Source organism: Gossypium hirsutum, unplaced genomic scaffold, assembly GCF_007990345.1.
Source record: "Gossypium hirsutum isolate 1008001.06 unplaced genomic scaffold, Gossypium_hirsutum_v2.1 scaffold_1265, whole genome shotgun sequence".
Taxonomy (NCBI): domain Eukaryota; kingdom Viridiplantae; phylum Streptophyta; class Magnoliopsida; order Malvales; family Malvaceae; genus Gossypium; species Gossypium hirsutum.
The window spans coordinates 1-10,725 of NW_024403525.1; the positions used below are offsets into that span (position 1 = coordinate 1).

The 10,725-nt window shown below is 33.1% G+C and overlaps 1 pseudogene; it reads left to right on the forward strand.

Moving 5' to 3' along the window:
- The first annotated feature begins 4,758 nt into the window (after positions 1–4,758).
- Positions 4,759–8,149, forward strand: LOC107906326 (probable receptor-like protein kinase At1g30570; annotated as a pseudogene).
- The last annotated feature ends 2,576 nt before the right edge of the window (positions 8,150–10,725 follow it).

The following is a 10,725-nucleotide window of genomic DNA, read 5'->3' on the forward strand; positions in this document are numbered from 1 at the left end:
ACATATCGTGGGAGAGGTAAACTGGTATTGCCTATTTGGTTTGCTTGCTTGGCGTATATGGAATAATAATAATCTTTTCACTTTCCAGGGTGCAACTTGGAGTCCCTTTGATTGTTAAAGTCTCTTATGGTTGAGCTAAACAATATGACTCAACTCACAATGAAGACTCGTTAGTGCAACATGAAACTAGATTTGGAAATTTTCTACCAAGTAACAAGGTCCATTTAAGCACCGATGGTGCTGTTAAGACAAACTCAGGAGCTGCATTAGTTGAGTGAGTTTTATGTGACATGAATGGGGATTGTATTATGGGGTGTAATCGTTATTTGGGGCAGTGTGAAGTCTTTGATGCCAAATTATGGAGTATTCTAGATGGTTTGGTTCTTCTTCAAGGCCTCGGGTACCAAAGGGTGATGATTCAAAGTGAGGTGGTCAAGGTTCTCCAAGACACTCTATTAGGAGCATCAAACTCTGGTTTGATCAGGCATAATTGATAACTTTTGATGCATGCCAGACACTAGTATTTACGACATGTCTCAAGGGAGGATCACCAAGCTGCTGACTGTATAGTTAAAATGGCCTTGGACGAGATCCAGGGCCTACAAGTGTTCGACAATCTTTCTAGACACATGCTAGCAATCTTTTACTTTGATAAAAATAAATGGTATTTGTACTCAGTTTAATATAATATAAATCAATTGTTTTGTTTCTTTTAAAAAAATAAAAGCAAAATAATAAATTTAACTTCAATTATTGAATAATACTTTTATAAATACATATTTAATAATAAATTTAACTTCAATTGTTGAATAATACTTTCATAAATACATATTTAATATTTTTCTTTTCACTTTGTGTGTGACATAATTTAATTACATTAAAATAATTATGGAAAGTCCAAACTGAAGGGGACAAAGTAGAGTAGAATTAGTACTGTGCAGTACGGAAGGAAGAAAACACACACTATTCAAAATACAGCTTTTGCAATAATTGCACCCAAAAAAGGGGCAGATGAAATAAAATCTCGGCTTGCTTTGCACCGTCATCTTTTTGTCTGCATTTCATAATTGTGGATATTATTAAAAGATATGAACGCAATATTCAAAATAGAGTTAAAATATAACATAATTTTTTAAAAATAACATAATATAAATACGCAAACATATTAAACATAGCAAAATTTATATAGAATAATATTTTAAACAAATTATAACACATAAAAATATATAAATACGATAGAGAAAATGATTGTAACTTGATTTATTTCAATATAATTGTAGTTAAGTTTGAGTTAGATAAATTAAAATTATTTGTTTATTATAATAAAAACAATATAATATTTTTTGTTTTAATCAATGTGACTTAAGAAAAATTTTCCAAATTCGACATAATTTTCTTAACAAAATCATTATTTAATTTTTTTTATAGAAAAGTATATTAAAATATTTCTGAACTTTGGAATTGACATATTTAAAAGAATCCATCCTTTTTCCCTTTTAAATAAAACCAGCATGGGCATCATGTCCATCTCTGTGCTTTCGTCCAACATTCTTTTTCCCTTTAAAAATAATTAATACATTTCGTCCAAAGAAAGTTAATACATTACTATCTTACATCATTAAATATTAAATAAAAAGTTATAGCACTAGTCTACTACTGAATAAAAATAATAATTTTAATATTTAATTTAATATATGAGTTTTTTTATTTAGTACTTAAATATAGTTTTAATGTTTAATTTAATACTTAAATTAAATAAATCATGTGGCCCAATCAAATATTTGTTATGTGGCGTTAGTAAAAATTAAACTACAAAGATATAACTTCATTGGGTTTTAAAAAAATTAAAATATTAAATTAAACATTAAAATTAAACTTAGACGCGAAATGATATATTAACATCTAACGATCAATTATTTATAGTATTCTCTACAAAATATATTTTTGTATGTATATGTATATATAAATTGAGGATTGGAATCCTATAATTAGAGAAAAATGCACTAATTAGCTTAAATCAAATATTTCAGTATATAAATTTAAAAGAAAATTCAGTATATTATCTTCTTAATATAAACAAAATATTTGACCTTTGCTTTTGGATAATATTATTTGAAATTTCATTACTTGTGTCTTGTATATATTGGAATGAAAATATAAAAATATAAATTACCTTAAGAAAATAAATATCTGTACCAAATCAGTTTATTTTGGTAAAGACAACCAAAAATACAACTAGAAAAGTTTACTTCAAAACCCATTTTAATTATTATAAAATAATAAAAACATATTTATAATCAAATTAAATACAAATATTATTTCATATCAAGTCAAGTATATCTGAAATAAAAGTAATCTTATCCAAAACAAAATTGGCGTACCATTATTTTCTTTATAAATAATAACAAAAAAAAAGAAAAGAAAAAGCTTTAGCTTTATAGCAAGAAGGTATTGTGAATTACGGGGTCTTAAATTGAACTTCCACTATACGTAGATTAGGGGGGCAATTTTTACATGACGTTTAAAATATTAATTAAATAATTAAAATAATTAATTTTTATTTGCTTCAGATTACATTTTAATCACTTATGTTTAAAATATTATACAAACGATAAACTGATGTGACAATTAAAATGAGTTTTAAATGCAAACGCGAATGTCTAGTTGGGATGAGAAAAGTTAATTTTTTGTTATGAAAATAAAATACAAAAGGGCAGAACGATAGAAAAAAAGAAAATAAGAAATGGATGCACCAACCTCTATATTTGCTTGCTATTGTGGTTGCACATAATATACAAATAAACAAAGATAAAGTATATCATTTTTGTTTGTCACATATACAGAAAAATATGAAAAGATGGATCACCTTTCTCCCAAAAAACACATAATATTTGAACCCAAAGTCCAGGTAAATAACAAAAAAAAAAAGAAGAAATTCATTAGTTACTGTAATATATGTTTGGACTCTCCATTGAATCAATCATTTGTTCTTCCATTTTGAATAAAAAAAATCCAACCGATGATGGTGGACTCAATTTGATTTCTACTATTTCAATTTAACAAAAATAACTATGAAAATGAATGATTTTTTCAATCAAAATGGAAACTAAAACTAAAAGAAAAAAGAGACCAAGGGATTTTTTTTCAAGTTTAAGGATTAATTTGATGCATTGATTTTGATTATTCCAAGAAACCAAATTAACATTTTTCTTTAATTAATTTATTAAATTTAACTAATTAAATTTATTTAATAGAAAATTAATTTACTTGGTTGGACATCTACTTTGGCAATTAAAACTCATTTTAACTGTCACATCGGACTGTTGTTTAAGAGATATCAGATCTTAACGGCAAAATAACCATATTGTAGTAAAACGATAGCATAAGTGATTAAAACGTAACATTTCAAACATAAATGACTAAAATGTAACTTGAGGCAAACAAAAGTGACTATTATCCTAAATTTAATGAGAATTAAAAAAAAAGAGTTTAATTAAAATTTTCAAAATTTTTTAAGTTTAATGGAGAAATTTTTAAATTTAAAAGATTTAGTTAAAATTGTTAAAATTTTTGAAAAATTTAATGAGAAATTTCAAACATTTTGAAAGTGTTTAAATACAAATTTCAAAAAATTCTACGAGCCTAATAAAAAATTTCAAACAAATTGAGAGTTAAGGCCTATTGCTTTTTTACTGTAGAAGTCGAATTAAGAAGATTATTAAAAAATAGTTGCCGAGATAATTTTTATTCATTCTTTTAGGCAAAAGGAGAAGGGACAGGCCCTACAAAACTACAGGTGATATCTTTATTCATCCATCTACGGAAAACGTATTTTAGAAGGATAAATAGTAAATTTATATGTAAACTTTGATATAATTTATAATATTCTATATTAACCGATAAATTTGTATCCATTAAAATGTAATTTTAATTAAATTTTTACAATTCATTCACCCGGGATTTACGTGACATAGTTTTTTTTTTTGTTAAATTATATGTAAATTACTGATATAACATTTTATATTTCTATCTACGTTAAATAAACACATTGATACAAAAATTAAATTAAAATTAAATTTGATATACACAAATAGACCAAATTAAAGTTGAAAACTGGAAGCTAAATTACTATGTTAACCTTAAAACATTAGTAAAACATGGAAGACTTGAAAAAATCACGGTTCAAGGGAGTCAAATTCGTCAAAGGACTAACATCTCTGGGGATGGGGCCGCCATCGGTTCCACGAAAGTCAAAGTCTCTGAGATGGGATCGGTGGTCAGCGTGGTCCTCGCGGCAGCCATGATCCTTGGCCTCCATATCACCACTCTCGCCATCACTGACCTCAACGTGCGTATCGTTCTTACATCTCCTTGATTCAGAATTCGTTGCAGTGACTCTTAGCCACAAACAAAAATATTGGTTAGAGTGATCGTTTCAACTGATTCATATGTTTTTTCTTAATACAATATTTAAACTACCATAATCCCGGCGCTGAAAATAGATTCCTTCACTGTAATTGAATTAAACAATGTTAAGGTTAAAAGCGTCTTTCCAATTTAAATAATTTTATTTTGTTTTAAAATTTTCCTTACTGCTATTATATGTATACCTGTTTTACCGGGATAGGGTGAAAGGAAGTGACATCGTTAGGTCTTGTATTTGCATTGCAGTTACAACGGCAAGAAACACAGTTACACAAGTTAGAAAAGAACGATGATTATTTGTTGATTTAAATTAATAGAATAAAAAATAATTGGCAGATTTAATTATGTCAGAGTCTTGTCTGTATTGAGCAGACAATGGTGAGATGAAGCGAACTTTTCCAATCTGTTTCCAGCAACACCCCATGTTCTAGTTTCTTACTCAGATAACCTTATCACTCTTTTATTTTTAATTTAATTGATTTTCTCCTAACATTTCTGTCTTAGTCCTCCTGCTCACCCGATTTGGTATCTTTCTACCAATCATAATCCCATTGCATTGCAGCCCTTTAAGTTTTTTTTCTTTTCTTTTCTTTTAATTTTCAGCTCAACTTGGTTCAGATCTGGAAGGTTACTTACTTTCATTTTGAGTTGGGCAAGAAAACTTTCTTTTCAAGGAAAAAAAATTCTGGCAGGTTTTTATGCTTTGTTTGAGGGGTTCTCAAGGGGGAAAACTCAAATACCCAGATTGGATCCATTGAGGTAAATTGATGTTTCTTGCTCCAAAAGGGGAATTCATGTTGTTCGAGTTGCTTGCTGAGAAATAATCCCAGCTATTTTGTGTTACATTTTGTAGATGAATGAATTCCTTCCTGTCCTGTTAAAGGCTTGACGACAAAAAGGGAAAAAAGCTTAGTCACTTGTTTCTTTTATTAGCATTGGTTTGTTCATGCTATTTTCTTGAGAAAATTATAAATTGAGAGAGAGAGAGAGAGAAAGGGGTTTAGTTTCTTGAGGAAGGGAGTGTGATAATGGGGAAGGTCCAAGGCAGGGAGTTGTTGCCTTTGCTCCTTGTTGTATTATGTGCAGTTTTTAGAAGTGGCGAAGCTCAGTCAAAGTCTTTTCTGATAAATTGTGGTACAAATTCCAGTGTGAATGTGGAGGGTAGAAAATGGGTTGGTGACTTGGCTCCTGATAACAATCTCACCCTTAGTTCTCCTGGTGTTGTTTCCACTACTCCTGCACTAAGTGGTGATACAATCTTTTCTCCACTCTACAGATCTGCTCGGCTTTTCGGTGATGAATTGAACTACACGTTTTATGGCATCCAAGGGAACTATTTCTTGAGGCTTCATTTCTGCCCCTTCTCCTTCGAGGACCATAATGTAAATGAATCTTCTTTCGATGTTGCGGCAAATGGTCTGAAACTCTTAGCACAGGTTAATGTTGTCGGTGAGATTGCACACAAGAATTTGTACCTCCAGAATTCAGGGAGCAATTCCAGCTCGTTCTCTTTGGTTAAAGAGTATATTTTACCCATCAATTCGAATTCACTTGTGATTGAGTTCACCCCGACAAAGGATCATTTGGTTTCATTAATGCCATAGAGATGATCCCTATGACTGATAAACTTTTCGCTGATTCTGTCAGTAAAGTGGGTGGAAATGATGTGAATCTGAATCTAAGTGGAAGGGGAATTGAAACTATGTATAGGTTGAATGTTGGGGGTCCGGAGATTAACCCCAACGATGATTCCGATTATTGGAGAGCATGGGATGTGGATTCTGGATATATGATCACAGCAAATGCAGGTTCTGAAATAATAACAGTTCTAATATTACCTATGCTTCTACAAATGATTCTTCAGTGGCTCCTCTTCTTGTGTATGAAACAGCAAGAAGCATGTCTAACACCCAAGTCTTGGAGAAAAGGTTCAATATGTCATGGAGGTTTGAAGTGGATCCCGATTTTGATTACTTAATCCGCCTACACTTCTGTGAGCTGGTATTTGATAAGCCAAGCCTTAGGATTTTCAGAATCTACATAAACAACCGGACTGCTGTGAATAATTATGACCTTTTTGTGAAGGCAGGTGGAATGAATAAAGCTTATCATCAGGATTACTTTGATGCGGTTTCTTCAAAAATCGACACCCTCTGGATTCAGCTCGGTCCTGACACAGCAGCTGGTGTTCAGGCACTGATGCTCTCTTGAATGGGCTGGAGATTTTCAGCTTAGCCGAAATGGAAACCTTGCCCATGTGCAGAGATACGATTCAACAAAAGTTCAAGTCATGCTTCAAGGTTCTGGGTTCTCTGGGTGGGAATTGCTGCAGGTGTAGCTACTGTTGCCATTCTTGCAGTTGCTGTTACGCGTGTATGCTGTTTCTGCAAAAATCGAGGAAAAGAATCAGGTGACACGAAAAACAACAGTAATGCTGGGTGGCGGCCATTATTCCTCAACGGTTCTATTTTAAATAGCTCTGCCAATGCCAAGCGATCATCTAGACTTCAAAATCTAAATGGATCTATGGCCTCCACTGGAGTTGGTAGGCAATTTACGCTTGCTGAGATTCGGGCAGCAACAAATAATTTTGATGAAAGTTTAGTGATTGGTGTAGGGGGCTTTGGCAAAGTATTTAAAGGGGAGATTGGAGATGGCACTCTTGCAGCCATAAAGCGAGCAATCCACAATCTGAGCAAGGGCTTGCTGAATTCATACTGAGATTGAGATGCTTTCAAAGCTTAGACATAGGCATTTGGTCTCCATGATTGGATTCTGTGATGAACAAATGAGATGATCTTGGTCTATGAATACATGGCAAATGGAACTCTTAGGAGTCATCTGTTTGGAAATGATGTCCCGCCATTGACTTGGAAGCAGCGATTAGAAGCATGCATTGGTGCTGCCCGGGGACTGCACTACCTTCATACAGGAGCAGAGCGGGGGAATTATTCACAGGGATGTTAAAACAACCAACATTTTGTTGGATGAAAATTTTGTGGCTAAAATGTCAGATTTTGGGCTGTCAAGAGCTGGTCCTTCTTTGGAGCATACTCATGTTAGTATGCAGTGAAGGGGAGCTTCGGATATCTAGACCCTGAGTATTTTCGCAGGCAACAGTTGACCGAGAAATCTGACGTCTACTCTTTTGGTGTGGTGTTGTTCGAAGTTGTTTGTGCTCGTGCTGTTATAAATCCAGCTTGCCAAAAGAGCAGATAAATCTTGCAGAGTGGGCAATGAAATGGCAGAGACAAAGTCGCTTGAAACCATTATTGACCACATCTGAGGGGAAACTATTCTGCAGAATCAATGGAGAAGTTTGGAGAGATAGCAGAGAAATGCTTGCTGACGAGGGGAAGAACCGGCCTACAATGGGGGATGTTCTATGGCACTTGGAGTATGTGCTGCAACTTCATAAAGCATGGATTGGGTCCAACACCACGGATAATTCCTTCTCAAGCAGTCAGGCCTGAGGGATTTGGAAGTGAAAGAAGCTGAAAATAGGCAGTTTGATGGAAACTCTGGTTTAGGGGCATCGAACTCTCATGGTTAGCTTGTCTAATGACGGACAGTTGAAGAGCTGGTAATTGTATTCCTTTACAATATAAAACTACTAGTAGCTGAAAATTCTTTTTATTTTTGTTGTATTAAGCTTGAAGAGTTTCCTGGTGTAAGTTCCTTCCCAAGTATGCAGTAAAATGATATAAATCACGTTAATGTTCAATGTTTTAATTGGTTTTTATTTTGTATTGTGAGCATGCATGGTTTTTGTTTTGTTCTGTGAAAATAACATCCTAAATGCAATGCTCCCCCCCCCTTTTTAACTTGTGATGGTGATTTAGAATTGAACGGAAGGGGTACTTTCACTGCATAAATGTAATGGTGAATTAGAATTGGAACTCACAAAATGTTTGGTTGCCTTGAATGACATTCCTTACCGGCCTATTCGGCATGCTACGGCCGAATGGGTATTGCTACAAGTTCAAGCATTTATTGAAGTTAAGCTGCAATTTTTATTGCTCGTGACCTGGTTCTTCTTGATAGAACAAAGCATGTGGAAGTTACAAGCAGTTTATTGAAGAGAAGTTTGACAATAGATTGGTTTATATGCCCTACCAAGTTGCTCATATGCTTAGAAAAGGACTACAACCGACGCTTTGGAGGTTGATGAAGTTGGCAATGGAGAAATTTTAACCAGCTGGAGAGGAGTATTAGATATTTAGTTTATTAGATTGAACAATTTTGGTCATTTATTTTGTATTTTTCTTAGCGTATCAGAATAGTATTTTACTTTTGGGATCAAACTCAAAAGACTTAATGTGAACAAATTATCTTCTATTTTTAGATCTCTCACTTCGTACCTAGGATAAAATACAACATTACTTTGAAATCAAGGGTGCGAATTAGTTTTTCGTGCAAGCTTTTCCAAATGCTTATTATGTATTGAAGTGTTATGTAAGCTCTTTTTTTTATTCAATATTCAATGATTTCTCCATTTTCGCAAATAAAGCCTCTGATCAGCAAAACAATTCCAAATATAGCATTTGTCCTGTCATCTCATAAACAAAAAGTCAACCCTATTACAAGCTATTCCCAAAGGCAATAGGAAAAACAAGATTCCAGGAAATAAAAATATTAAACATGCATTTAAATTTTTAGAAACATCAAATTACTGGCAATGCTGCACAAAGCTGCTTCCGTTCAAGTTGTTATCGTCAGGGAAACTGCTCAGTCTATTAACCATGGCATCCTCAGTAACTTGATCAAATTGGTACTTTCCTGAACAACAAGTAGCCCCCATTCCCAGGCTGAGATGGCATGAGAGGCTGCACAGTTTTCTGTTGGATGATTAAAATTAATCCATCAGTAAGTTTTCAACAATATTGATCCTCCAATTTGACATCAATTTTGATAAAACAAACCTACACAATCTAGACTGTTATGTCTGAAATTAAAGATGACAAAATCATACACTCATAAGGCTGTTCTGTTTTACATTTTCTGTCTCTTGTTTCTTATAATGTGATTGTCTACATATATAAGCTCTACAGATGCTGCAGTACCCTATCATGCTTAATTAACTATTATAATTTGATGTGACAACCAGTAAGCCTGTCCGTTAATGATATCAAAACTTTGCTTTCTGCTAGTATTGCAGATCCCATGATAGTAAATATATTATGTTCTTAAATAACTAATAAAATTTGCCACCTCCATAACTGCACATCTCTAGTGTAATTTCCCTCCCTATTAGACTATAACCCATCACAGGCAATTATATGCAGTGATGTTTAGTGGGTAATACTAACTAGGATATTTGCTTCACTCATATTTTGACTCCATTTCTCTGTTGGTCACAGTACTGATGTTTTCCTATTCATACTTAATAATGTCAGGTTCCAATCATATCACATCATAAATTGGAAATCTTTGAACCTATTTAGCCGATAACTATTACACGGTAGAAATAACTAACTACACAGTCTCCTTTTTAGCTATAACAATGAAATGTGTGTGCGCGCAATAAAACTAATGAGATATCAAGTTTCAGCAGTAGGAGATAGATCTACAAGCTATGAACAAACTTACTTACCTGAAGAAACAAAAAAATCTTTTTGCCAGAATCAGAAATCATCAGATTATATTGAATGTTCTTTTCCTCTAACTGAAAACATATCTCAGAAATAGCTGCAGCCAGTATTTTGAGATTTTGGGTGGTCTGGAAAGAGAGGGTTTTAATAGGATAGTCTATGATAGAACATATGTGAATCCCTCTCCTACCACTAGCACCAAATAAAGTACCTGCAGGCCTGAACTCCACAGGTAAAGGGTGAGGGAAGTAGCAAGCCTGCAACATCAAATAAGAGAACCATGATAGCTATAAGCATGCATCATGTACAAAGAACGTACATAGATACTAAAAGAAGAAACATGCAAACATCGATTTGACAGTGCAGTGATCATCCTCAAGACTAAAAGAACCACCGCTTACAACAAGAGTAGAAGTATCCAAAACATTAAACAAAAAGAACTAAGTATCAGTGGTAACTTTTAGTAACTAAAGTTGCATATCAGTAACGAGAGAGAAAGACATAACTATATGAAGGTAAGAAATATTGAGAAATATAATCCTCGAACTTTGAAGGCAAAACAACAAAACAATCTGTGAACAACAATAACATGAAATATAAAGCAAAATAGAAGAACCAGAACTGAATTCATACCTCAAAATATACACCAGAACAATTAGGTATATAGCAATTGTAGAATATGCGAAATGATTGGTTATTAATTTCTGCA